The sequence below is a fragment of the Triturus cristatus genome, chromosome 7 (genome assembly GCF_964204655.1).
Source record: "Triturus cristatus chromosome 7, aTriCri1.1, whole genome shotgun sequence".
NCBI classification, from domain to species: Eukaryota; Metazoa; Chordata; class Amphibia; order Caudata; family Salamandridae; genus Triturus; species Triturus cristatus.
This window is the reverse complement of record NC_140590.1, coordinates 1383005217-1383028857: the sequence shown is the minus strand read 5'-3', so window position 1 is coordinate 1383028857 and position 23641 is coordinate 1383005217. Positions and strand designations below refer to the sequence as shown.

The window sequence follows — 23641 nt, the reverse complement described above, 5'->3', positions numbered from 1 at the left end:
TGGGGACCCTACGTACATTCGAGGCCAGTTACCTCTGGACTCCATCGTGGTTGCTAATGCTCGCAAACGGGCACACTCGCAGACAACTGGTGATGCTCCTCCCCCGGACAAAGAGTCCAAGGTGCTAGAGACCTCCGGCAAAAGGATTGCAGCCCAGGCGGCAAACATATGGCGCATTGCCAATACACAGGCGCTCCTAGCTCGCTACGATCGCTCACACTAGGACACGTTAGAGACCCTACTCCAGCATCTACCAGACGAGTACAAAGAGGCAGCGGAGCTCCTCATCAGGGAGGGACAACTTCTCACAAACGCATCCATTAAGTGTGCACTGGATGCCGCCGACACAGCTGCGAGAGCAATAAACACCAGCGTCATGCTACGACGACACGCCTGGTTACGAATCTCCGGATTCAAACCTGAGGTTCAAAATAACATTCTCAATCAGCCGGTCAACCCCGACTACTTATTCGGACCAGAGGTTGACACCACCCTAGAAAAGATAAAAAAAGACACAGACACTGCAAAGTCAATGGGGGCTCTGCAAACGCAGACATTTCGTAGTGGCTCCTTTCGTCGCCCCGGAAATAGAGGAGCGGGTAGAGGACAGGGGTCACAGCAAACCTACAATAAAGGAGGCACACAAAGTACCTACGATAAAAACACCCGAGGTGGATATCGTGGCTCCAGCACAAAGGGCAGAGGACGCGGTTACGGCAATACCAGGTCCTCCCCCAAAAACAAACAGTGACGCCCTCTCCCTTCCCCCCGACCACATAACACCTGTCGGGGGAAGACTCCAGCGGTTCCTGTCCACGTGGAATACCATCACCACGGACAGGTGGGTCAAAGATGTTATCCAACACGGTTACTGCCTTGAATTAACCTCCACTCCACCCACAATACCGCCAAAGCACCGTCCTATGTCCTCAGAGCACTTAGCATTATTACAGCAGGAAGTGCTAAGTATGCAGCAAAAAGGCGCAATAGAGGTCGTGCCCGTCCACCAGCAGGGGACAGGGGTGTACTCTCTGTACTTCTTAATACCAAAAAAGGACGGGTCACTCAGACCTATACTAGACCTGAGACCCCTCAACCACTACATTCTCTCAGAGCATTTCCACATGCTCACCCTACAGCAGGTTCTCCCGCTGCTCAGACAGGGAGACTTCCTAGCCACTCTAGACCTTAAAGATGCGTATTTCCACATACCCATACACCCGTCACACAGAAAATATCTCAGGTTCACTATTCAGGGGCAGCACTACCAATTCAAAGTCCTTCCCTTCGGCGTGACAACAGCAACCAGAGTTTTCACAAAGTGCCTAGCTACTGTGGCTGCACATCTACGGAGGCAACACATTCACGTCTACCCCTACCTGGACGACTGGCTTGTCCAGGCAAAGTCAGCCCAGCAATGTGCCAGCCACATGTCCCGCACCATTCACCTTCTTCACAGTCTGGGATTCTCACTAAATTACCAAAAATCACATCTCCAACCCGCACACGTACAACAGTACCTAGGTGCGACCATAGACACTCAGGCGGCCACAGCTCAGCCAAATTTGGTGAGGATCAACGGCATGCAAATGCTGATCTCAAAGTTCAAACCCCAACACTCCCTTCCTGCGCGAGTGTTCATGCAGTTGATAGGCATGATGGCCTCCTGCATTTTCATAGTCCCGCACGTGAGACTACATATGCGCCCGCTTCAGGAGTGCTTGGCACGTCAATGGAATCAGGCTCACGGGCAACTAAAAGACCTAGTGTTGGTGAGCGGTCGGGCATACAACTCTCTGCATTGGTGGAATCCACAAAACCTTTGCAAAGGCCGACCGTTCCAAGAGCCTGTTCCACAAATCATACTAACAGCGGACGCGTCTCTCCAGGGATGGGGAGCTCATGTACTCCATTACACAGTGCAGGGACTATGGACAATACAACAAAAGAAGATGCACATCAACCTTCTAGAACTGATGGCAATCTTCCTGGCAATGAAAGCCTTCAAGGTACACTTGTGCAACAAAGTCGTGTTGATCCAGATGGACAACATGACTGCCATGTACTACATACAGAAGCAGGGAGGAACGCACTCTCCACAGTTGTCTCATCTGGCTCAGAGCATGTGGAAGTGGGCCATTCAGAGGAACATATTCCTCATGGTGGAGCACCTCCCCGGCAAGGACAACCAGATGGCGGATCTGCTCAGCAGACACAGCCACCAGATGCACGAGTGGGAGCTACACCCGTCAGTACTCCAACCGTACTTCCAACAGTGGGGTCATCCAGAGATAGACCTATTCGCCACAAGCGAAAACGCAAAATGCCAAAGCTTTGCCGCCAGGTTCCCACATCCACAGTCGCAGGGCAATGCGATATGGATGAACTGGTCCGGCAGATTTGCGTACGCTTTTCCCCCAGCGCCGTTGATACCGCTGGTGGCACGCAAACTGCGACAACACTCACTGACACTCATCCTGGTTGCTCCAACATGGGCACGCCAGCCATGGTACACCACCTTTCTGGAACTTTCCGTGGTGCCGCATCAAAAACTGCGGATCAAACCCGCGCATTTGACGCAGAACCATGGAGAAATTCAGCACCCAGATCCGCAACAGCTGAACCTGGCGATCTGGCTCCTGAAGTCCTAGAGTTTGGCTACCTAAACCTGCCACCCGACTGTATGGAGATCATTAAGGAAGCTAGGAGACCCACTACCAGAGCTTGCTATGCAGCCAAATGGAAGAGGTTTGTCATTTATTGCAGTAACAATGACATTAACCCGCTAGACGCATCCATTCAAAACATAATCTGTTACCTCTTACACCTATACCGATGCAACCTGGCATACACCTCAATACGTATCCATTTAACCGCAATAGCAGCCTATCTCCAAAACAGGCAGCACCTCTCTTTATTCAGAGTGCCTGCCATCAAAGCCTTCTTGGAGGGACTTAAACGAGTAATTCCCCCAAGACACCCACCAGCACCAGTGTGGAACCTCAACTTGGTCCTCACCCGACTGATGGGTCCACCCTTCGAACCTGTCCACTCATGTGAGATTCAATTCCTCACCTGGAAAGTAGCTTTCCTAGTGGCAATCACTTCGTTGAGAAGAGTTGGTGAACTCCAGGCACTAACCATTCAAGAGCCATTCATACAGGTTCACGCAAACAGGGTCGTACTACGTACCAACCCCAAATTCATGCCTAAAGTAATATCGCAGTTCCACATGAATCAAACGATTGAACTGCCTGTTTTCTTTCAGAATCCACAAAATGTCGCTGAAAGAATGCTCCATACACTAGACGTCAAAAGAGCCCTCATGTACTATATAGACAGAACTAAAAGCTTTAGGAAGACAAAACAACTTTTCGTTGCCTTTTCCCCACAACACAAAGGCAACGCCATCTCCAAAGCAGGTATAGCCAGATGGATCGTTAAATGTATTAAAATTTGCTATCAAAAGGCTAAACGCACATTAACGATTCCCCCACGAGCCCACTCAACACGTAAGTTAGGGGCCTCCATGGCTTTCCTGGGAAACATTCCTTTACATGATATATGTAGAGCAGCCACATGGTCCACTATACATACATTTACCAAACACTATTGTGTAGATGTACACTCAAAACAGCAGGCAGCTGTAGGACAGGCTGTTCTCAAAACTCTTTTTCAGACCGCTGCAGCTGGCACTGGTAGCCGCCGCTAATGGGAGGTACTGCTATGTATTCTATGCCATTGTGGCAGTGATGGAGTAGATACAGAAAGTGATGACCATGCTATACAGTAATTCTGAGAGCTGCAGCTGCTACAGGCGCCGGAAGGAGGGTGGGCGATATGAATTCAGCAGCCCACATGCCTCGAACTGAATATGCTACTTACCAGTATGCATCTGTTCTTGGCATGTAGGGCTGCTGACATTCATATCGCCCACCCTCCTTCCGGCTCCTGTAGCAGCTGCAGCTCTCAGAATTACTGTATAGCATGGTCATCACTTTCTGTATCTACTCCATCACTGCCACAATGGCGAAAAACAATCTGAGGATGGAGAGGATGCCCATGCGCACTGTGGTCCAGGGGAGGAGTCACCTATCTCAGGATACTTCGAAGACTCTTCCAGGACAACAACGTGCAAACATCCGGACCCAACACTAGGTGGCGATCTATGCACAGATATGAATGTCAGCAGCCCTACATGCCAAGAACAGATGCATACTGGTAAGTAGCATATTCAATATCTTGGTATAGTTATAGTGAAAGATCTGGGGAAAATTCCATCTATTAATATAGGAAAAATAGTAAAAGAAATTGATCAGCTGTTCGCAAGGTGGAGGAACCTCCCCCTGACCATCTTCGGGAAGGTGAATTTAGTTAAAATGACCATCCTCCCGAAATTAACGTACCTGTTCAACGCGGTTCCTCTAGGTTTTCCTAAACGCTCTATTTCAAAGGCGCAAAGTAAAATCGGGAGTTTCATCTGGAGTGAGAAGGGCGTTAGGCTATCTTGGAAAAAATTGAGGCGCCGCCTAGCTAAAGGGGGATTGGCCCTTCCAGATATCCGCTGCTATCTGGTCGCCTTTCAATTTAAGGGTATCAGGATGCTTTTAGGGGAACCAACTGCATGTGCCTGGGGTAAGCTGTTGGGGGAGTCGGTCAGCACTGAAGGCGGGGGGAATAAAGCAGGGTTTCTTTACAAGTTTGGCTCACCAAAATTCTTCAAACGAGTAAGGTTGAAGGTGATCAAAAATGCCTTGTGGGTCTGGTATTTCATCCGCTCCAGATGTGGGATAGGTTACTACTCCGATCAGGCACCGATCTGGGATTCTCCGGGGACCCCCCCCTGCCTCCAGGACAGTATAGCACTCCCAATCAAAAGAGCCGGGGTCGCGACTTGGTCTGAGTTGGGGGATGAAAATGGCATACATCCTTGGGAGGTATTGAAAGCAAGAATAGGCTTGGGGTTCTCGAGATTCAAGTTTATTCAACTAAAATCATGGTTTGAAACGGAGAAGGAGAATCTAAGGGGAAATGGTGAGGTGGAAGATGCTCTCAAAAACACTCAACATCTGAAGAAGGAAATCTCCATCTGGTACAGGCTCCTGATCAACGCAGATGACGTCGGTATTCCTCATCCGGTTTCAGCCTGGAATGACTCTCCTTTTGAACCGGATATTGGGAGCCTCCTGGAACCCTCCATGACCCTGCTTTATAAATACACAAAATCTGCCAGTTTGAAGAAAAATCACTTTTTTGTTACTAATCGAATCTACTATACTCCGGAGAAGATCTCGAAATTCGCCCCAGACCCTGAGCCGAGATGCCCCAGGTGCTCGCTCCCTAAAGCCACCGATGTACACATCTTTTTTGAATGCGCTAAATTAGGAAAATACTGGGAAGGGGTGTGCAGATACTTATGTATGACCTTCGGTATAGATATCGTGTTGAACGGCTCTCTGATTTTTTTTGCCAACGACCAGGTGTCCACTGCCGGTTTGGCTCAACCACACAGAGGGCTGTTATTATGTTTGATTTTGCTGGCCCGAAGGGAGATCTGTTTTAGGTGGAAAGACCCCCTCCCCCCGAAAGTAGAAGACTGGCTAAAATCAGCACTGGCTATGGCCCGGTTAGATGTTATGAGTTCCAGCCCTAGCCTTCCTACACTCTGGGCACCCTTTGTTCTTCTGGGCCAGGAACTGAGACTCTGTTGATTCCATTCTGCAGTTGCTAAGGGTCGATAAATACCATGGTCCTATGATTAACACCTACATCCCGGACGACAAAAGGGGATTGGTTGGATAACCTAAACAATTGCAGGCGGTCGGAGGGCGCCCCATCATTAAAACTGACCGGTTACGTCCTGCTAGCAGTTTATAGGTGAGATGAGGACAAAAAAAAAAAAAAAACAGCAAAAGTTCAGGATATGTATGGCTGACTCACGAAATTGAGGTTGTGCATGTCGGAATTCTATGGTTATGTGCTTTAATTGGATTTCTGCTTTTTAAGATATTGCCAGAGACTCCCAGGAGTGCTGTAGATCTTTGTGTACTATAACTTCAGAAATGAATTCACATTGATTTCACTCTAAGTTGAAGATATGCAGAACAAAATGGGAACACAAAAGTGCATTTGAAAGTGGGACATCATTTTATCCAAGACAGAAAGTATTTTTCCCCTCTTGAGAAATCTGTTATCACCTTCATACCACTTACTCCTCCTTTTCAGTGAGTAATTTAGCATTTTGTTCAGAGAGTAGAAAACGGTCTGCAAAATGTGTGAATACAAACAAATTGTTTTTTGTCGTGTTCACTGCAAAATCCCCCAGCACACACCTACAATCGAAATGCACCCATCCCACAATTTCCAACAGTGGTGCTGGAAAAAGTTTCAGAGTGAGGTTGCTGCCATCAATGTTAATTATAGTCTTCGTAGTGAGTCTGAAAAATCCAAGAATCAGCCAAGGAACAAGTGTAGCAAGTTAGCCAAGCCCATTCAGCAAGACAGTGGGAATTACTAAGTAGCTGGTGTGCCATTTTGGGGCACAATGTCACAAACCTATTACTAAAGCATGGTGTGGTAGCACACTGTATATCTTAAAGAGACTTCTAATCACAGATTCCTTACCTTCGAATTAAACCCTTTCTTCAGACTGGATCAAAAGGTTTTTCATGAGCAGTACCCCTGCGCGCCTGTAGGTGTTGGTGTTCGGTTCCACGTGGCATGATCTGTGCTGAAAGCGACATGCACGGTGCCTATAAAGGCATCACCCCAGCATGGTGATGTCTATTTTTTCCTTTCTTCACCAGTCAGAGAAGATCCACTAAGGGTTACCCCTAGTCACTTTTTAACTAGCCTTTATTTGCCTTTTGACAACGCCTTTTTGAGAAGTTTTCTCCTGATGTGACTGGAATGTCCTGTAGGAAGGCTAGCTTCAAGTCACCGCTCGAGTTGGTGACAGACGTGCACTTTGTTTACCTCTAGTTCCACAACCAGGACATGAAGACTTGCGTCAACTGTTGCATGGTGAGTCCGAAGGCCTTGAGGGAGTGGTCCCTCAAGCTCTTAGTGGCTCTACGTGCGATGCCACGATGGTCTCGATCCCCGTCAAGATGAAGATCTCGGGATCGGTAGCAGAGACCAAAATCTTTGTCGCATTCAAAGTCATCCTGTTGAGCAACCCTTGCTCAATTCCCAGAGTTTTATGTGGCCATGCATTCCAGGCTGGAGCCTGAGCCCTATTCCTATGGGCTAGGACTCTGGGAGGTTTAGGAGGGGTTGCTGGACCCTGAGGAATACCAGCCTTTAGATCTCCAAATGGACAGGTGTGAGGGTTAAACGGAGGCACGTGAACTGGACACTTTTCTCAATACTGGCATGCTTGCTTTCTCCGTAGACCGTGGCTATAGAGGAAGGAGCGTCTTTTCCAGTGGTGGTGGTGAGAAGGTTGGCTGAGGTGCTAATGATGGATTGGGATGTAGCCCGAGTGATTACCAGTGGCTGAGCATTCCATCCATCACTTTTTTATATACTTATGGTGTTGCGCCTAAGTGGTTTGGGTATGCCCAAATGTGGTCCCATGAACACTGGAACCATGCATTACCCAGCTAATGAGCCCGTAACTAGGGCAAAGTCGGTCCTAGGTTGCTTGTGTTCAGTTCAGGGAGGAACTGGCTTTGCAGTTCAGCTGGACTGTTCCTATTGGAGCAGGGTCAAGACTGATTTGTATATAGCTGGGTCCAAACTGAGGTTACATGGTGTGCAAAATAACTATGGATTGGGATGCGGCCCGAGTGATTTCCAGTGACTCAGAGTAATTCAAGCATTCCATCGATCACGGTTATGTATACTTATTGTGTCACCTTAAGTGGGAATAGAATGCCCAGACGTTGGTCCTGTGCACACTATGTTACTGGAAACAAGCTGTATCCAGATGATAGGGCATAATCGGTCCTGGGTTGCTTGTGTTCTGGTTAAGGAGGACCTGGCTTGGCAGTTTAAGCTAGATTGTTCCTACTGGAGCAGGGCCAAGATTGATTTGCATATAGCTGGGTCCAAACTGAGGTGGCATGGTGTGCAAAATAATGATGGATTGGGTTTCGTACCGAGTGATTACCAGTGGCGGAGATTAATTCTGGCGTTCCATCCATCACTGTTTCTTATACTTATTGTGCCTTCAGTGGCAGTCAAGATGGAGGTGCTCTTGATGAAGGTGCTTCAGTGAGGAGTGTCCCCCTCAGAGCTGCTTCTCCAATTTAATGAGGCCCTAGTAGATGTCCTGCTTGGGGTACAAAAGGGGGTGGTGAGGGTCGGAGCATCAGAACCAATCAAACACTCACACCCAGTCAACAGATCTGGGTTTGATCCATCACCGTTCTTTAGCCCACTCTGCCACCCCAGTTCAGACATGGCCATATGCAAATCAGTCTGACCCTGTGCCTCATGGTAACAGTCCAGCCCGAACTGCCAAACCATGCCTTCCCTGGACCGGAAACAAGCTTCCTAGGACCGTTTTCTGGCATTTCAGCCGTCTTCAGCCAGGCTTGCTTGAATCCAGTGGCAAAGTCAATCAATCAATCAATCATCGCATTTATATAGCGCGCTACTCACCCAGAGGGTCTCAAGGCGCTGGGGGAGGGGGGTACGCTACTGCTCGAACAGCCAGGTCTTGAGTTGCTTCCTGAAGGCGAGGTGGTCCTGGGTCAGGCGGAGGTGGGTGGGGAGAGTGTTCCATGTCTTGGCGGCGAGGTAGGAGAAGGACCGTCCCCCTGTGGTGGCTCATCGGATGCGGGGGACGGCGGCGAGGGCGTGGCTGGTCGATCGAAGCTGGCGTTTGGGAGCGTAGAAGTTGAGGCGGCTGTTGAGGTATCCTGGGCCTTGGTTGTGTAGTGCTTTGTGTGCGTGGGTGAGGAGACGGAAGGTGATTCTCTTGTTGACTGGGAGCCAGTGCAGGTCTCTCAGGTGACCGGAGATGTGGCTGCGGCGGGGGATGTCCAGGATGAGTCGTGCTGAGGCCTTCTGGAGTTTGGCAGTGGTTCCGGCGTAGAGGGCGTTGCCGTAGTCCAGACGGCTGGTGACGAGGGCCTGGGTGACCGTCTTCCTGGTCTCGGTGGGGATCCACCGGAAGATCTTACGTAGCATGCGAAGGATGTTGAAGCACGACGAGGAGACGGTGTTGACTTGTCTGGTCATGGAGAGGGAGGAGTCCAGGACGAAGCCCAGGTTGCGTGCGTGGTCTGTTGGTATGGGTGCGCTGCCTAGGGCGGGGGGCCACCAGGAGTCGTCCCAGGCGGTGGGTGAGGATCCCAGGATGAGGACTTCCGTCTTGTCTGAGTTCAGTTTCAGGCGGCTGTTCTTCATCCATTCGGCTACCTCTTTCATCCCTTCGTGAAGGTTGGCTCTGACGGTGGCGGGGTCGTTGGTAAGGGAGAGGATCAGCTGGGTGTCGTCGGCGTAGGAGATGATGTTGAGGTTGTGCTGGCGTGCGATGTCTGCGAGGGGGCTCATTTAGGCGTTGAAGAGGGTAGGGCTGAGCGAGGAGCCTTGAGGGACGCCGCAGATGACTTCGGTGACTTCAGATCTGAACGGAGGGAAGCGGACACTCTGTGTCCTTCCGGCGAGGAAGGAGATGATCCACTCCAGTGCCTTCTCCTGGATTCCGACGTTGCTGAGTCGCTGCACTAGTGTACGGTGACAGACAGTGTCGAAGGCCGCGGAGAGGTCGAGGAGGATGAGGGCCACTGTTTCTCCGTTGTTGAGCAGCGCTCGGATGTCATCGGTGGCTGCGATCAGGGCGATCTCGGTGCTGTGGTTGGCCTGGAAGCCAGACTGCGAGGGGTCGAGGGATCCGTTCGTCTCGAGGAAGGCGGCCAGCTGCTTGTTGACGGTCTTCTCGATGACTTTTGCAGGAAAAGGGAGCAGCGAGATGGGGCGGTAGTTCTTGAGGTCGGTGGGGTCGGCCGATGGTTTCTTGAGTAGGGCGCTGAGTTCGGCGTGCTTCCAGCTCTCTGGGAAGGTGGCGGTGTCGAAGGAGGTGTTGATGATGTCCCGCAGGTGGGGTGCGATGACAGTGTCGGCCTTGTTGAAGACGTGGTGTGGGCAGGGGTCAGTCGGAGACCCGGAGTGGATGGAGTTCATCGTGCGGACGGTGTCCTCGGTGCTGATCGGAGTCCAGGCGCGGAGGGTGGTGGTGGGGGGCGGTGGTTCGGTCGTGGCGTTCGTCGGTTGAGTGCTGAAGCTGTTGTGTATGTCCGCGATCTTGTTGTGGAAGTAGGAGGCGAGGGAGTTGCAGAGGTCTTGCGAAGGGGTGATGTCGTTGTTTCCGGCGTTGGGGTTGGAGAGCTCTTTGACGATGTTGAATAGTTCCTTGCTGTTGTGTACGTTGTTGTCCAGTCGTTCCCTGAATGCAGTTTTCTTGGTGGCGTGGATGAGTTGGTGGTGTTTTCGGGTGGCGCGCTTGAGGGCAGTCATGTTGTTCGGTGTTGGGTCTCTGCGCCAGGTTCTCTTGAGGGCTCGGCAGTTCTTCTTGGAGCTCTTGAGTTCGTCGGTGAACCATGGGGCTTTCTTGCTACCGGGTCTGCTGGGTGGGGTCCTCAGGGGGGCGAGCTCGTCTGCGCAAACGCTGATCCACTTCGTGAGGTTGGTGGCCGCCTGGCTAGGGTTCGTTGTGCTGGTGGGGGGGTTCATGTTCAGGGAGGTCGCGAGCTGGTCGGCTGTGATCTTGTTCCAGCTCCTGCGTGCAACCTGTTGCTGATGGTGGTGGATCGTGGTCCTTCCGAAGCTGAAGTGGACGCAGCTGTGGTCCGTCCAGTGGAGTCCGGTGGCGTGGCTGAAGGCGATGTCCTTGCTGGAAGAGAAGACTGGGTCGAGTGTGTGTCCGGCGTAGTGGGTGGGGGTGTTTACCAGTTGCTTGAGTCCGAGGTTATCGAGGTTGTCCAGCAGGGTGGTGGTGTTGCGGTCGTTGTTGTTCTCCAGGTGGAAGTTGAGGTCCCTTAGGAGGATGTAGTCAGTGGAGAGGAGGGCGTGCGGGCTGATGAAGTCGGCGATGTCTTCGCTGAATTGTGTGCGTTGTCCCGGGGATCTGTAGATGAGGGTGCCTCGGAGGGTGGTCTTGGGGTTGATGTGGACCTGGAAGTGAAGGTGTTCGGCGGTAGTCAGGATGTCGTCGGTGTTGATCGTGATGCGGATGGTGTTCCTGTGGATGATGGCGATGCCTCCTCCGGTCTGGTTAATGCGGTCCCTTCGGATGATCTTGTAGCCGTCTGGGATGGCGATGTCGGGCGCTGAAGAGGCGTTCATCCAGGTTTCCGTGAGGAAGGCGACGTCTGGTGAGGTGGTGTCGATCAGGCTCCAGAGCTCGATGGCATGTCTGTGGACGGAGCGGGTGTTGAGTAGGATGCACTTGAGGCGGCTGCTGTTGTTGCTCGTCTTGGTCTTGGTGGGTGCGGGTGTCGTGCAGGTCCGGATGCAGGTGAACTCGCAGGAGCGGCAGCAGAAGGGTCCGTGGGTGCGTCTAGGGGTGGCTCGGTGGCATCCCGGAGCAAGTGAGCAAGGGACTCACGTCTGAGCATACCCTGCCAACTTATGGCGAATAAGACGGAGCATCAGAACCAATCAAACACTCACACCCAGTCAACAGATCTGGGTTTGATCCATCACCGTTCTTTAGCCCACTCTGCCACCCCAGTTCAGACATGGCCACATGCAAATCAGTCTGACCCTGTGCCTCATGGGAAGAGTCCAGCCCGAACTGCCAAGCCATGCCTTCCCTGGACCGGAAACAAGCTTCCTAGGACCGGTTTCTGGCATTTCAGCCGTCTTCAGCCAGGCTTGCTTGAATCCAGTGGCAAAGTGAGCAAGGGACTCGCGTCTGAGCATACCCTGCCATCTTATGGCGAACAAAGCGGTACAAAAGGGGGTGGTGATGGACGGAGCATCAGAACCAATCAAACACTCACACCCAGTCAACAGATCTGGGTTTGATCCATCACCGTTCTTTAGCCCACTCTGCCACCCCAGTTCAGACATGGCCATATGCAAATCAGTCTGACCCTGTGCCTCATGGGAACAGTCCAGCCCGAACTGCCAAGCCATGCCTTCCCTGGACCGGAAACAAGCTTTCTAGGACCGGTTTCTGGCATTTCAGCCGTCTTCAGCCAGGCTTGCTTGAATCCAGTGGCAAAGTGAGCAAGTGACTCACGTCTGAGCATACCCCGCCAACTTATGGCGAACAAAGTGGTACAAAAGGGGGTGGTGATGGACGGAACATCAGAACCAATCAAACACTCACACCCAGTCAACAGATCTGGGTTTGATCCATCACCGTTCTTTAGCCCACTCTGCCACCCCAGTTCAGACATGGCCATATGCAAATCAGTCTGACCCTGTGCCTCATGGGAACAGTCCAGCTTGGGACCTGGTCCAAGAACAGTAAAGGAACTCCTGTGAGCAGGATGATTGCTTCACCCCAGGGGACCCCAAATTCCTCACACAACACCCTGCCTCAGAGAGCTTGATGGTCCCAGCCTCTGCCTCCCCTGTAAACCCTGGTGCATTCCCAATCGCCCCACTGGCTAGGAAATCCAAGAGGCTGGACACATTAAGGAAGAAGATGTTTTCTTCCACCAGCCTGGCACAGCAGTCCGTGTACACCGCGCGACTCTTGGGCCATTACTCCCATGCTCTGTGAGATTCTGTTGCGCGGGTGCTGCCCATGGTTCTAGAGGAGTCCCGGGCCATACTCTCCCACCCTGTTGCAGATGGGAGAGATGCAGCTAAGTTGAATATAAGATGTGGGTTTTATACCGCGACCCGCTGGCAGAGCTGGTTCCTTGATTGTGGCTTTACGGCGCCACGGCTGGCTTGAGAACAACTGGCTTCTCAGGGGTTGTCCAAACTTCGCTTATGGACATGTCCTTTGATGGCTCCTGTGTCTTCGGAGACCAGGTGGATTCAGCGCTGGAGCGCTTTGAGGACAGCAGGGCTAAGGCCGGGTCCTTGGGCCTTTCCATGGCCCCTCGCCACCCCAAATCTGCCTTTTGCTCCTTTTGTGGCCACTGAAGGGGCTTTCAGCTGCCCTATACCCTCCAAGCCAATGTGACACGCAAGCTTCCCAGCCTCTGCAGGGCCGAGGATGGGGAGCCCACAGACTTTGTGGGTTGGGCAGCCAGGGGCCGGGCCAGTATACCCCTACCCTAAGCCAAAGCCTCCAAAGTCTTCTAGTCTACCTTCTTACCATCATGGGCACCCAGTAGGAGGCACACTAAACCATTCTCTGCCATACGGGAGGTCTATAACATCAGACCGATGGGTTCTCCAAATTATCCAGCGAAAGTGACGTCTCTCTTGGCCAAGGGAGCAATAGAGAAGGTGCCAACGGCAGAAGGAGGCTGTAGTCACTATCCCCTCTACTTTCTAGTGTCCAAGAAGAATTTAGGCCTTGTCCTATTCTAGACCTGCTCCCTTTCAATTCCTTCCTGAAGAAGGAGAAGTTCAAAATATGCATGCTTGCTCAAGTCCTGTCTGCCCTGTACCCGAAAGACTCAATGGTAACGTTGGACTTGCAGGACGCATATTTCTACATTCCCGTCCTGCCTACCCACAGGCGTTACCTGCGCTTCATGGTGGGCCACAAGCACATTCAGTTCGCTGTGCTCCCTTTTGGCCTTACCAGCGCTCCTACGGTGTTCACCAAGGTGATGGCGGTGGTTGCAGCTCATCTGTGGAGATCAGAGCTGCCAGTCTTCCCCTATCTTGACGACTGGCTGTTAAAGGTGGACTCGCACCAGGCTGTCGTCTTCCACTTCCAGACTATGGCGGACCTCCTGCGTTCGCTGGAGGTCACTATCAACGTGCGAGTCACACCTGAAACCATCTCAGATGCACCCTTTTATTGGAGCTGTTCTTTTCACTGTGCGGTTTCCGGCTTAACCTCCAGAGCGGCAAGTTCAGGATATTCAGGCTGTGAATGCGATATTTGAGTACTGTCCTGGATTTCATAGAGACTAACTCTGAGGCTGCTGAGCCTCTTGGCCTCCGGCATCCTGCTTGTGACACTTGGCCGCTGGCATATGTGGGCTCTGCAGTGGGACCTGAAGTTCCAGTGAGTCCCAAAGTTCCAGTGGGCGCTGCATCGAGGGAATCTTTCAGACATGGTCCATATCTCGGAGGGAACTGCAAAAGATCTGCAATGGTGGTTAATGAACTGCGCTTATGTCCGCTTCAGACCCCTGTCCCTTCCCCAGCCAGATATGACAGTGATGACAGACACTCCTGGGATGGGGAGACCATCTGGGAGAAGTCGATCAGAGACCTCTTGTCTCTGATGAAATCTGGACTCCACATTAACCTTTTGGAGCTCCGGGCAATCCGACTGGCATTGAAAGCCTTTCTGCCCTCAATCAATGAAAGGCTAGTGCAGGTGTTCACGAACAACACAACCGCCATGTAGTACTGCAACAAATAGGGTGGGGTTGGGACATGGACCCTTTGTCAAGAGATCATGCCTCTCTGGACATGGCTGGAACAGCAGGGCATATGCCTGATGGTTCAATACTGGGCAGGTTCTCTGACCGCCTGGGTGGACAAACTCAGCCGAAGATGCCTAGCGGTTAATGAATGGTGTCTCTATCTGGAGGTGGTGCAAGGTCTCTTTCTGCAGTGAAGAGAGCCTTGGGTAGATTTGTTTGCCACTACTGAGAGTACACGCAATGTCAGCAGTTCTGGGTGCTGTAGCTTCCAAGGCGGCTCTTACTTGGATGCGCTTTTAATCTTGAGTGGAGCTCAGGCCTCCTGTATGCCTTTCCGCCCATACTACTCCTGTCCAGAGTTCTCTAGAAGATCAGGAACAACCGGGCCAAAGTCATCGTTGTGGCTCCGGATTGGGCTTGGACTTTTGTGTAGAGAATTGTGTTGAAAAACAAGTTGTCTCCGATACTTTTTCTTTTCACTACTTTATTTCATAGTGTAGAGTATCCAGTTTTCAATACACATCTAGACAAGGATTGCCTCCCTTGCTCCTTTACTATTGACGGGCGCTGCTAGGTCTCCACCTGAAATCTTCTTCGTCTCCGGAGTCCCTCAGGGAAAATAGAAACCGGAATGAATTGCATTTTCGTTGGCCTACTGGAAAGTCAGGGAGGGTAGTGACGCGGTGCTTACACCTTATTCAATATAAACCTTCACCATTGTCAGGAGGTTTGTCAGAGAGAGTGATCCGTCTCACTTATCTGTCCTCTATGGTGACTTATGTGGCGTTCGAAACCTGCCTCCCGCCTAAACCCCTTAAGCGGTTTCGTACCTCTGTAAGCCACACTCCTCCTGGAATGTGGCATGCTTGTATGTGGTTCCTTTGATTGGGCTCCTCCCTCCTCACGGCTGCAACGGGTACCGTTATCCTCTCTCCTGGGGTCGGGTCAGAGCTTCGATTCCTGACGTCTCTCGTGACTGAGTCTTCCTCTCGATGTACATAGCCGGGCTCTTCAACGAGGTGGTTTCCCTTTGTCAGTCCCATCGCCGTTCTCTCGAGCCCAGAGGTAAAAACGCCCAATCCTGCGGATTCTCTGGCATTTGAACTTGCCGTCTCCTGATCCTCGGTTGTGGTTGGTGCAAAGGTTGCAATGATGTAATCCATATGGGAGGGACTGAAATCCAGGAAGTCTTCTTCCTTAAAGGATCTACGGTGGTATTTCACTTGCGAGGGAGAAACCGTGGACAGATGATCCGGCAGGAACAGAAGAAAGGGCATAGCATGAGCAGGTAACGGGTCTTCCTCCATGTCGTCTGGGTCGCTATTTAGTGGGAAGTTAGAGGCCCTGTGACAGTTTGGTATCCCGAGCTGTTGAGCATGGCCATCCGTCTTCTGATCAGACTGCCGCTTTAGGGCAATCTTCTGTTGCAGCAGCCGGAGAGGGTTCTCCACCCAACCTGTCAATGCCTAGCCTTGGTGCATGGAGATTGAGCAGCAACAGTGGACGGCTTTGGACCTTCCTCCTGTTATCTTGGTAGCCAGGCGGCCCTCCACCAAAATTGTATCCTCCTGCTATTGGGCCAGATTTGTGGCATGGTGTGCAGAAAATACGGTGGACCCCTCGCCCCCTTTCTGCTCCCCTTTCTCAGGTTCTTCTATTTTAGCTGCTATATCAGCCTTTCTGCAGTTGCATGAGCAGCCAACCCTTGCAAATCCCTATTGTACACAGGTTCTTGAAAGGTTTGCAACATATGTTTCCTTCTTCCCCCTTCATCATGCCTCATTGGGAACTTAATCTAGTCCTGACGTTCCTGATGTGCACTCCCTTTGAGCCCTTCCACAACTGTGTTGTCAGGCTACTTACCATCAATACAGCTTTCCTAGTGGCAATAACATCTTCCCCCCCGGAGGGTCTGTGAGCTTCAGTCTTTATCTAAGCATCTATACTTGAACATCTACCCAGACAAGCTGGTTCTACGAACTAGAGCTTCTTTTCTGCCAAAGGACATCACTCCTTTCTTGTAGGCCAGTCCATCACCCTCCCTAGTTTATTATTATAAATATTTTTATTGATGACAAAGTATATTCTAGTACCATCATTATCCATTTAGATGCATACAGAGATTGACACATATTCAATAAACATTGCTTTACCACTTTGTGTCTTACTTTACTTATTTCGCTTCTCCTACCTATAATGCTGCTCACTACCCAAGAGGGAGGAGGCCCTGGAGCGAGGGGGCGTACAAATACTACCTCTGTATATCTTACACTTGTTCCATATTTGTGCCCATTTCTCGAGATGCATACACTGTCTTTTCAGTTATCATGCACCAGTCCATATCTAGGCATTCACCATTGGTGCTACGGTTGCTCCCCATGCCTTTGCAATGTTTCGCTTGGCGACTACCATTTCCTGCGTTACCCAAATTTTATCTATATTGCTTAGGTCTGTAGGCTCCCAGATGTTTAGGAGTCACTGTTTAATATCTAGTACCATCTTTGTTCCCAATACTTCTTCCATACAGCCCAGCACCCCCATCCAATATCATTGAACATAAATACAGTCCCAGAGTATGTGAATAAACGTACCCTCCTGGGTACACTGCCTCCTACACGTGGAATCTTCCCAGTACCCCATTTGAATCGGAGCAGGGCCTGAGAGATATGTTCTGTGTAGTAGTTTAAGTTATATCAACCTTATCCTTGAAGAGATTGCTACCTCTTTCGGGGAGGCCAGGGCCTCCCGCCAGTCTTCCTCCTCCAACTCCGCAATATTGTTTTCCTGATTCCTGGGGAGCTGCAAGAGGGGGTCAGGCATGTTGTTTACTAGTTTTTGGTAGGGCAAGGAAATGGCTTTTTTGGGCATAAAACCGTGGATAATTCTATCTTCCAGTGGTGAGGATTCTGAAGGAACCTCCTCCCTGTGGATGACTGCCTGTAAATACCGGTACCGCTCTTTTTCCGCTAGTTCATATTCTTCTTGCAATTGTGCAAAGGAAGTTACTCCTCTCCGTCCCCACAAGTCTCCCACCTGAGAGATTCCAATTATATCCCAGTGTTCAAATCCCTTTGTTTTCCTGAGGGTTCCCAATTGTTCTGAGTCCCATAGGGGGGTGGCCTGCGTGATCCTCCCTGCCCAACCCAGGCTCTTATTGACTGCATGCCACACTTAGACTGAGTGTTTGGTTGGGCCTTTTATCTGTAGTCATGCTGGTGTGGTGTAGAGAGCCCTAGTGTAACTCCCCTCCGGTAGGACCCACTTATCCATCCTATATGCTGGGTCTTCGTATGGCCAATACGTGCAGTGGTTAATTGATACTGATTGTGCAGCCCAATAGTACATTCTAATATCAGGGAGTCCTATGCCCCCATCATGCATCCCTTCACCAGTTTTTGGGTTGCTATGCGGGGCGGTTTCGCTACCCAAAGGAGTTCTCTCTGCTCGCTTTCAATTGCCTTGAAGTAGGTGGTTGGAATTGGGTTTGGTGAATTATGTAACACGTACAAAAAACATTGCAGGGACATCATTTTAAATAATGCCGCTCAGTCCAGTAATGACAGCGGAAGTGTTTTCAAATGCATCACTCTTCAGGCGCTGTAACCGGGGTAGGAGATTATGATTATAAAACTTTGTTGACTCTCAAAGTTATCTGAACCCCTCTGGTGCTCTCGCTATCTCATACCTCTTGGGTAGTGGTGGAAACTCTCCCCTCAGAACAAAGATTACTGATTTCGCCCAGTTGATTGTATAGCCCGAGTATTTCCCAAAGTTCGCAAATATATTAAGGACTCTGTATATTGATGACTTGGAAGATGTGGTCCTCTCACCTCTCTGACCATCTCAATCCCTTTATCAGTGGGGCGTGACAGCGGGCATCCCTGCCTCGTTCCTCTTCAGACAGCAAAGACTGGTGATTTTTTGTTATTTACCTCTAGTGCTTGCGGGTTAGTGTATAGAAGTTTGATCCAGTCCATGAATTATTTGGGTCCAAATCCCATCTTTCGAAGGACAACAAACAAATAGGGCCAGTCAATTGTGTTGAATGCCATGGTGGCATCTATGGACATCATCACTGCATCTTCCCCTAGTGTGTCCACTCTCCCCAGTACTCCATGTCATTGCCTGAGATTTGAAGACATGTTTCATTCCTGTATAAAACCTGATTGATCAGGGTGCACTAATTTTGTTATTACCTGTATCAAACGTATGGCCAGTAGCTTTGCTATGATCTTGGCCTTCGCATTGAGCAGTGAGATGGGACTGTACTAGGAACGTTTGTTTTTAGGCTAGCCTGCTTAATGGATGACCACTATGGTTACTAACCTCTGTTCTGCTTGAAGACTGCCCATTTTTCGACTCTCTAAATACATGGCTTTGAGGTAAGGTGCGATTTTGCTGGGTGCTAATATGTAGGGCTCTGTTGGGAGGCCATTGGGCCCCATCACTTTTCTGGATTGCAAGCACCCTAATGGACTGGTCCACCTCTTTGTTTATGAGATCACTATATAACATTTTTAAGTCTTCGGTTGTAAGGGCTGAGAGAGGCATGTCTGTCAATAAGGCCTGAGTTTCCCATTCTAGGACGGTGTTGGTGGATTCGTATATTTGCGTTAAGTGCTGGGTGAACTTATCAGCTATTTGCTGTGGATCCTTCGGTGTTTCCCCTGTTTCTACAGGTAGTTCAGTGACAAGTGTATTAGCTTGGTCTCGCTTATCCAGCCATGCCAGTAGTTTCCCATCTTTGTCCCCGACCTCGTGTAGTCTACTGAGAGTAGCTCTGTGTAGTGGTTTAGCAGCGTCTGTTACCAGATTGTGATATTCTTTCTTTTTCATATCTAACGTGTGTTTACTGTCACCCGAGATATCATCTTTCAGCCTACCCTCCAGATGTAGAATATTTCCCTCCAGCTTAACCAGTTTCGCCTGTTTCTCTTTTCGGGTCCCTGCTATTGAGGCAATAGCGTGACCCCTCACCCAAAGGGTCTGGGTGGACTCTACTAAGCCTTCGTTTTCTTGAAAATAAAGCTCCATTTCATGCAAAACATTTTTCTTGACTGCAGGGCTTTTAAGGTGCCAAGGGTTGATTGGCGTTATTCTCCCCACCTGTTGTTCACTGGCCCCCACCCGGGCCCATATTGGGGAGTGGTCCGAAATGCCCCTTGCCAAATGCTACACTTCCCTAATCTGTCCTACCTGCCTGCTGGGGTAAGTAGATAATCTATCCTGGAGAGACTGTTGTGAGCTCCCGAATGGAATGTGAACTGTGTCTCATTGGGGTGTTGGACTCGCCATACGTCTACCAATCCCATTGCTCCCAGAAAGTCTGGTAAAGGCGGCCATGTGTCTCGAAGGGGATGTCAGTCAAGCCCCCTGACACTACAGCATTAAAATCTCCTATCGGGAGTCGCCCCTCTGGGAAAGTTAGTAATAAGTTCCCCAGATCCTTAAAAGCTAGTGTATGCAGGCTCGGGGGGACGTACATAGACACTATTGTGAGTGCCTGGCCATCCCAACTCTCCGATGTTGCTGCGTATCTTCCCTGAGTGTCAGTCCAGGTGTGATCCATTGACATGGGGAAAGTCCTTCTCATCAGGATCCCAACCCCTCTAGATCCGGTAGTAAATCCGGAGTGCACCGCTAGTTTGTATCCCCACCTGGTCAGCGCCTTACATGTGTTACTGATTAGATGTGTTTTTCGTAATAATACCACGTCAGGGGAACGTCATTTTATGATTTGAAGTACGATCTCTCTCTTATGTTTGTCCCCTAGGCCATTAACGTTCCACAATAGTAACCGAAGGCCGTTTTCTACTGGTTGACCTATCTGAGTTCAGGCTGGTTTCCCCCAGTGGCATATCCTCCCCTGCAGTGCCGGAGCACCTCATCTTGTATTCTGATGTTATAATGGATTGGATAAGGGCATTCAGGTATTTCGCATCAATCGCTGCACAACTTCACATTTCTGACATGACTACCACTTTTTTTTCATCTAAACTACTCATTAAGCGTTAGTGCAACCAAACTCCCCCTCTCTGCTTCCCTGCAAACTGAGCTTAAAACTACCCATGTCCACAACTGTGCAGAGTGCCTGTCGGCCTATCCCAAAACTAATTTAAGAAATGTAGGGGGGTGGACTGTTTTCTCTTTTACCCACCACCTTAGCATGACGCTACATACATTCCAGCTCCATTACTTCAACATTATGCAAGATTGTCACTTAGCTGGTCTTTAGCTGTTGCTGTTAAGTGAGGATGCTATGTAGGAGTTCCTTCAAGTGTCTTTATCGATGGCCCTGCATGTAAGTCAAGTTCAATGCTGTGACGTCGTCTTCATCCCTCTGGATTGTCGATGTTGGCTAACTGTGTTGCACTATCCTCCAGACCAGTTTGTTTTTTGGAAGGTTTCTCCCTCCATTGCCTGATATTTTTCCCTTTCACAGGCCTCCACCCGTCCAGCCATTCCTGCGCCAATTCTGAGGTATCAAAAAACCAGACTTTTACCTCAGCTTCAAGTCACAATTTTGCTGGGAACAACATTGAATATTTCAACCCTCTATCTCTGAGTTCCCTCTTGATACCCAGAAAAGAACGTCTCTACATCTGGACATTGACAGTAAAATTGGGGAAAAAAGGTTATGCCGCTGTTTTCATATTTGACCGGTGGGGCAGTATGAGCCGTTTGCAATACAATGTCTCCGTCTTGGAAATTAAAATTTCTAGCCAAAAGTGGTCTTTGGGGTGCCCCTGATTTTGGTCTACCTCCTGTGTGCTCTCTCAATGGAGAAGAAATTGGAGAGGCACTTCGGCTGTTGGTGCTTGCTGAAAAATTCTTCAATGAAGAGGTCAGCTCCGGACCCTTCCGCTCGCTTGGCAACCGCGAGGATTCTGACGTTATTGCGATGTGATCTACCCTCGTAGTCGTCCAGTTTTATTTCCATCATTCAACTGGCAGCTTGTAGGTCTTTAATTTGTTGTTGCATCATTTTTTAATCATTTTGGTCGGAGTTGACTGCTACCATGGTTTTAACTTTGTCACTCATGTTTTGGAGGTCTGCTCTGATGAGCATTACTTCCGTCGGGATCGAGTCCAATCTCCTTTCTGTAAGGTTTGCACCGCCATAATAGCTTCCATGATTTCCGTTAGTGTGGGGTCCCCCCCTTATGGGCTGGTTCCCACCGCCATATCTGTTTTGGCTGCCGTTTTCCACATCTGCATTTTTTTGCATAGTATATCGGTTTGGTGAGTGCCCTTGTTGCTTCTTGCCCCGGATATTTTTGCTGGTGTAGGCATGGTAGAGGGGTATGTATGGAGGTGGGGGGTGGGGGGGGGGCCCTGAGTACAGTCTGCCCCCTGACCTCGGGCACGGTAGTCACTCACCCCGCTCGGCCTGTCTGGTTTTCCCTTGTGGGCTGTTCATGGTTTACCCCTCTGTTTGAAGGGTCTCTGTCCACACTCTAAGTCGCCACTGTTTGGTTGTCCTGCATCAAGGCAAATGCCTGTTGTTAGAGGGCTGGTGGGTATTCTTGTGTCTTCTCCTGTACCATCTGTAAGTCAAGGGCCACACCCTAGTCAGAAGTACCCGGTGGTCTGTTATGGCTGCATTCCTCTCTTTTATGGTCGGGCCTCCTGTGGCTTGTTACTTTGTCCTTGGGGGCTCGGGAGGCTCCTGAGATGCAAGGGGAATTCCCAACCAATATCGAGTCTGGTCTCCTTTTATTTCCCCTGTCCCCGATCCTTCGTTGGACGATGACTCTATGGCCTTGGTGGATCACTTCACTGCTAATATTTCATGCCAGTCTTTAGATTTTCAAACAGGTCAGTTTGATTGCTTGGGCCGGTTTAGCTGCACATTTATCTGGAAACCACCGCTTACTCTGCCAGCAGGCCGCCGAGATCAAGATGGCGGCCCTCCGCACTTTCCGACGATCATTTCAGCCTGTTTACGTTCTTGATCCTGAGGGTGCCGCCTTTTCGTCGATGCGCTCACCTCCCGGCTGCAGTGCGGGCGCCGCGGTCCATGTAGATGGTGGCGCCAGTTTCTTGGCGCGTCCCCTTCTAGTTCACATTCAGTTACAGGCGCCCCATGGCCCAGGCCGATAATCGAACCCGCGGCTTCTGAGCCGTCTTAGGCCGCAGTTGTTGTTCTCCTCAAAATTCACGCCACGGATTAGCGCACTGGCTTGGAAATCACTCCACTAGTGTATCTCGGTCTTCAGCTTGCCTGGCTGTGATGCAGTTCAGATTTGTGACAGGATTAATCAGTGTTAGGGGTTAGGGACTCACGGAGCCTCTCTACCGTGTGTCCACCTTCTTCTGCGCTTTGGCACGCCCCCACCCTCAACTTTTACAGCTCCGTCACATCCCTCTCAAGAAGAGGAGTGACTTCACCAAATGGATTCAAAAAGAGCGTTGCCGTTCTATCTTGACCACACGAGAAAGTTCCTGTGGATGACCAAATCTTTGTCAGGTATGTCAGTATGAAGAAGAGAGAGGACGTGCAGAAGCAGACCATCTCCCCATGGATAATACTCTGCTATGCATTGGCCAAGAAGCAACCCCCTGAGGGTTTGCGTGCTCATTCCATAAGAGTAAAGGCTGCAACCACTGTGTTAGCATGCAGAGTTCCAGTCCTGGATATCTGCCAGGGATCAGCTTTGGCTTCTCTAGATAAATTCATGCAGCCTGGCCAGTTAGGCCCATCGGTATTGGCACTTTGCTCATTTGGTCCTGCAGGATGTTCTATCGTAAATCAGTTTTGCGGACTCACCTCCTGGGTGGTATTGCTTTGGTATCCATTCTAAGGTAAGGAATCTGCGGCTAGATCCCTCTATCAGATGACTGTATACAGCCACATATTCCTACCAACCCACCCATCCTCCATGCTCTGCAAACAGATTTCTAGGGACAGGGATGTACCCCTTGCAGGGCCCTAACTTTACACACCAGTGGTCAGTGTTCTTCATGGCTCCGTGCTCCTGGCATGGAAAGTCGTGAATAGAAAGTGACATCCGCGCGCTGGGGTGACGCCTATATAGGCACTGCGCACGTCACTTTTAGCATTGACAATAGCAGGCAGCAGCGTGTTCTTCTCTAGATACATTCACAAAGCACTACTGCCTGGGCAGTCAGGTCCGTCAGGGTGGGCACTTTGGTCGTTTGGTCCTGCAGGAGAT

The 23641-nt window shown here is 50.3% G+C and overlaps 1 protein-coding gene across 2 annotated transcripts in view; it reads left to right on the top strand.

The window, feature by feature from the left end:
• Positions 1 to 23641, top strand: part of NCOA6 (nuclear receptor coactivator 6) — a 389704-nt gene that overhangs the window by 161836 nt on the left and 204227 nt on the right. The gene's annotated exons all lie outside the window — the stretch shown is intronic.